The sequence below is a fragment of the Engraulis encrasicolus genome, chromosome 10 (assembly GCF_034702125.1).
Source record: "Engraulis encrasicolus isolate BLACKSEA-1 chromosome 10, IST_EnEncr_1.0, whole genome shotgun sequence".
In the NCBI taxonomy this organism is placed as follows: domain Eukaryota; kingdom Metazoa; phylum Chordata; class Actinopteri; order Clupeiformes; family Engraulidae; genus Engraulis; species Engraulis encrasicolus.
Genome location: NC_085866.1, coordinates 14,824,815 through 14,829,814, shown reverse-complemented (window position 1 = coordinate 14,829,814; position 5,000 = coordinate 14,824,815). Strand labels below are relative to the sequence as shown.

At 43.2% G+C, this 5,000-nt stretch overlaps 1 protein-coding gene across 7 annotated transcripts in view; it reads left to right on the top strand.

Annotated features, from left to right (window-relative positions):
* The first annotated feature begins 3,514 nt into the window (after nucleotides 1–3,514).
* znf512b (zinc finger protein 512B) overlaps nucleotides 3,515–5,000 on the top strand; it is a 103,961-nt gene continuing 102,475 nt past the window's right edge. For 2 of the 7 annotated variants that reach the window (XM_063208126.1, XM_063208119.1), the window contains exon 1: nucleotides 3,516–4,645. The gene's annotated coding sequence lies outside the window, so the exon portion shown is untranslated. Of the gene's footprint in view, nucleotides 4,646–5,000 lie in introns of all 7 variants that reach the window. The other 5 variants (XM_063208122.1, XM_063208121.1, XM_063208120.1 and 2 more) reach the window with 5 other exon arrangements.

Genomic DNA, 5,000 nt, shown 5'->3' with positions numbered 1-5,000 from the left:
TGCGCTCATGGTGTGTAAAGATATATCTGTCATATGTTTCTGTGTGAGTGATTGTGTGCATGCTTAATGCATGTATGTTTATCATTCACGCCTGCCTGCATACATACGTGTGTCCCATTTCGAGTAAAGCCAAACACTGGTGGGTGTTGTGCAATTGCATTGTGACAGCAGAGAGCACATGGCAGTCATAGGCTGTAAATGATACATCGCCGAGTGCCATCAGTCCTCATCAGATCCGCAGACAGGGGAGACAAACTGGTATTATGTCCCGGGCCCAGGGAGACAGGGGGCCCAGAATTGGCTACCCATTACATTGCATGTATTGGGTTGGGGGGCCCTGTCAGACGACTGGGCCCAGCAAAAGCTGTCAGTGGCCCTGGTCCTCATCATCCTCGGGGGCCTGCCTATGGAGAGCCGGCTCTCTTTGACACTCAGACGCCAAATACGCTCTCCCTGCTCGAAAGGTGACATTTTACACCCTCCATTAGTCATTACTCTTCAGCTCAGACACGCATTCATGGACATACCCCTGTTCCCTCTCTCTGTCTATCTCTCTCTCTCTCTTGCTCTCGCTCTTTGTGTGTGTGTGTGTGTGTGTGTGTGTGTGTGTGTGTGTGTGTGTGTGTGTGTGTGTGTGTGTGTGTGTGTGTGTGCGTGTGTGTGTGTGTGTGTGTGTGTGTGTGTGTGTGTGTGTGTGCGTGTGTGTGTGTGTGTGTGAGTGTGTGTGTGTGTGTGTGTGAGCCTCTGTGTGTGTGTGTGTGTGTGTGTGTGTGTGTGTGTGTGTGTGTGTGTGTGTGTGTGTGTGTGTGTGTGTGTCTTTATGTGTGTGTGTGTTTATGTGTGTGTGTGTGCGTGTGTGCATTCGAGCCTCTGTGTGTGTGTGTGTGTGTGTGTGTGTGTGTGTGTGTGTGTGTGTGTGTGTGTGTGTGTGTGTGTGTGTGTGTGTGTGTGTGTGTGTGTGTGTGTGTGTGTGTGTGTGTGTGTGTGTGCGCGCGCGTGCGTGTCTTGCTCTTCCTAGTCTGGTAGCCACTTGTCCAGTTATTTTTCACCTGTCAGCTCCTATTCAAAGACAGATGATCATCACAGTACAAGTTTGAAAAAATGATCGATTTTCTTCTGCTTTGATGGTTTAACACATAAAAATAGAAAAAAAGTTTCAAGATTAAGTGTCACATTTAATGCTACAATTATTTTTTGCCCTACTTTGAAATGGCCTGCGTTTTCTGGACACATCCGTTTGTACAAATGGCTTATCAAGACGAAGACACCAAATCATATCAACTCATTGTGTTTTTGTAAGGTGGAAGGTGGTACCTACCCTCTTCTGGTTTTCATGTCCCTCTGACTAATTATTTTAATAAGAGCCATTTGTATGAATGGTTAAATCAAGATGAAGATACCAAATTATATCAACTTCATCGTGGCTTTTGTAAGGTGGAAGGGGTTACCTATCCCCTTCTGATTTTCACACCTCTGACTAATCATTTTAATAAGAACACAATTGTTGCCACCTCCCTGGTTTCCAACATATTATACCCTGAAGGTCCATACTGATAACTGTGCAATACAGTCCTCTAAGAAGTTGTGCAGTAGTGTTAACGATTCTTTAAGATCTATCTCGAAACTGCTCTTGGTAGCTATAACTAAGTGTTATTTATATTTTTTATTATATGTTATTATTATTACATAACACTTAGCTGACACTATTTTATCCAAAGCAACTTACACTTATTTTAAGGCTACAGGGTATTGGTAACAGTCCCTGGAGCAGTGTGGGGTAACGTGCATTGCTCAAGGGCACCTCAGCCATTGAGTGTGGTGGGGAGTTGTAGGATGGGATTCAAACCCGCAATCCTCTGATCTAAAGCCCACCTCCTTAACCACTAGTCCACGGCTGCTGCACAATAGCTTACAGTGAGTACAGTCTCGGACACTTGCCACTAACAACTACTGAAAAAATGTAATCTGATCTGGGAAAAAAACGCTTCATTTTTTCCCCATATATCTCTCCCCCAGCATCCTCTGTGTCATTTGCTTTGAGCTCAGATTCAGCAGAGGTGTTAAAGGGCCGCTGGAAACCACCTGAATCATTCACAGATGGTTGCTTTGGACTCTAGAGAATTATAGGCTGTTCCATTAAAAAAAACAATACTTTCGAGTGAATGGTTTCTAAATGGGCAATAAAATCCTACCAAGATGGCAAGTCTCAGTCATTGACTGATATGGCCATTACACTGGTGAGAAAAAAGCCTGGGTATTACCACAGTACCCATGCATAGTCTCTCTTTTTTAATGAAATGATTTCAGTTTTCAATTTCTGTTTTAAATTTTAAATACGCTAAACACAACTATACCAAAGACATCGAATAGTAAAGTACCTATCTAAGGAAAAGACACAGGGGAGAAAGAGAAGGGAGGGCACAGAGCACATCAGAAAAGACTTTGGAGTCTTGACACAAAGTTGCTGATTCCTTGAGAGAGATGCTGAGGCCTTGGTCCTCTCTGATTTGATTGTGTTTGTTCTGTGCATCACCGGTCCCCTGTTCTGTCAGCGGCACCCTTGCACAGTTTACAGTGCTTTAGAATCTTTCAGCCTTGGGAAGTGTGGATAACACTGCCACCAAGTGGACTTTTGTTAAACCATATTGGAAAATAATAAATACAGACATTAATAAGTAATGTCCGGGGTATTGAATGCTGATCAGATAGTGGCCAATCGTTGGAAGGTTTTAGCTTTCATTGTCTAATCTAAACAGAAATCAGGTAGGCCTACTGATTTTTTTTAAAGAATACGTGGTGATATTAGTCTCTCCATGGAAGCTTTTAATAGCCTATTCGGGTATTCTGCATGATTTACCGTTTCTATGATTTCAGTGAGCTAAACGGTGATCAATTTGGGAATCTGTTTCTGCGTAAAGATAGATTAATCTACCGATACGAGCCCTCTGTATTCAAAAACGTCACCAGCGCGTCAGCGTGATATCATGGTGTGTGGCTCCATCTACTGGTGAACTTGAAAACTCTGGAATGTAGGCACATTACGTCATTGTCTGGGAAAAATCAATTTATGGGTCATCTACTAGGTCGCTGTAAGTAGCACGCGTCAGTTTGAGAATCATAACTTTGAAATATTGTACATGTCAGTAAAATTTGCTTGACCTCTCCAAAAAAGACGCACGCATAGCTTAATAGTGGGTGTCCCAGACACATATCTAAGTGTTAATTGAACATCATTATTATAAAGAGTTGTAAAACTACAATTGGTGCAATTCCTCCTGAGACATCAACTGGCATGAAATATTTACAATGTCAATAAGTTTATTGGAAGACTGATATGGCAATAAAATGAATGAGTTCAACAGTGCCAAATTACTAACATGACACATTTATTGACTCCCCACTGTCTTTATTAACATTAAAGCAATTGTTATCTAATACAAGAAAAGCAGATTGAAAACTCAAAGTCACTACATCATATTGCAGAACACGCAAGCCATTGGACATACTTCCCTTTGCCTGTGAAAATAGATTCTCTCGGCAGACGATGGACGTTGCTATAACAAGGCGTCAATAATCTCTGTGTGTTTGTCTCTGGGTCTCATGAGCTACTTTCCGTGGCAACGGAAAATATCTAGCCATGCAACAATATTAGATTATATTGGTTAGCCTAGCTGCGAATTTAGCCTAACCCTTTTCGTCATGAGCGAGCGGCATTACGTCGGGCGAGCCGCATCAAACGGTCAGATTCGTATTGGATTTTATTAAGCAGAATAGGAATATTATTTGCTCGATTAAGAAAATACAAATAATAACGCGAGAGTTTGCAAGTTGGCTCCTGAGTGTAGTTACAACTGTCAAAGGTAGAGTGGATACGCGCATGACCAGGCACACATTACTGTATTACTGTACACGGCCGCGAAGATAATATCCGTATTAAAATAGGCATAATCCAGAGGTAAGGAATCGAGGACTGCATCGAAATCGAACGCGACTGAGCCTTTCAGACCGTTTTCCACCGCTCGTGCTTCTTTTACTCTAACCAACTCTCTCGCAGCTGTCGAAAATTACTGCACTAAACATATTTTTGTGGCTCCCTTTAGCTCCAGCGCAAGGATTTTTTTTTACTCCTCCTTCGTATTAAAGTCGCCATTTTGCTTCACTGCCTATAAAAGCTTCTTCTATTTTATTATTTTCTTTAAGGAGTCGACGTCGTTTCTATCCTGCCTGTCTTCTGCTTTTTTGACATTTCTTGGAGTTCGTTTTCAAAGAGAGGGTTGAGGTTAAAGAGGTACCTAGTGGTTTACATATTAATGAAGGAAACATACGAGCGACTCTGGCAATAAGGTGAAAGTGTTCAGGTTATTTAATTTGCATTTCCTTTCCTCCTCTTTGCTTGTTTTCTGCGTTTTCTTCCTCGCCGTCTCCTCCTCACTGCTCTTCCACGGATATACCCAGCGGGGGCTACGAGCGTGGCTACCGACCGTGACGGCTGTGCGTCCGCAACGAACCCGGCACACGGGACGGCGGCAGGTGTGATTGCCATGTAACATCAAAAGGCACCGAGCGAAGAGTAGGCTACAGCCTGACCCCACGTGGGTGACCCGGGTCACCCGGCCACTCGTGTTGGGTGGCTCCAGCTATCCAGGTAGGTGTGGCCTTCAAGGAATGAAGCGCCTCAAGCCCTTTGATTATTTACCAATAACACACTTGAACAAACACCTCTGAACTTTACGCGTAATGGCATTTGGAGATGACAAGTATGAAATTGGAGAGATGAGAGCGCGCTTTGGAAGCGTCACAGATGAAGTCGATACAGAGTTATCTTGACTGCATGGGTTTATATACAGTATTATGTCATGTGGGGTTTCAGCTCAACCAAGTGGAAGGTAATTGAGTTAAAGACTGTATGTTTTGAGAATGTAAGCATGTCTGCCCACTAATTCGTCGCTGATGTGTGTCTGTGTGTGTGTGCGCGCGCGCGTGTGTATGTGTGTGTGAGA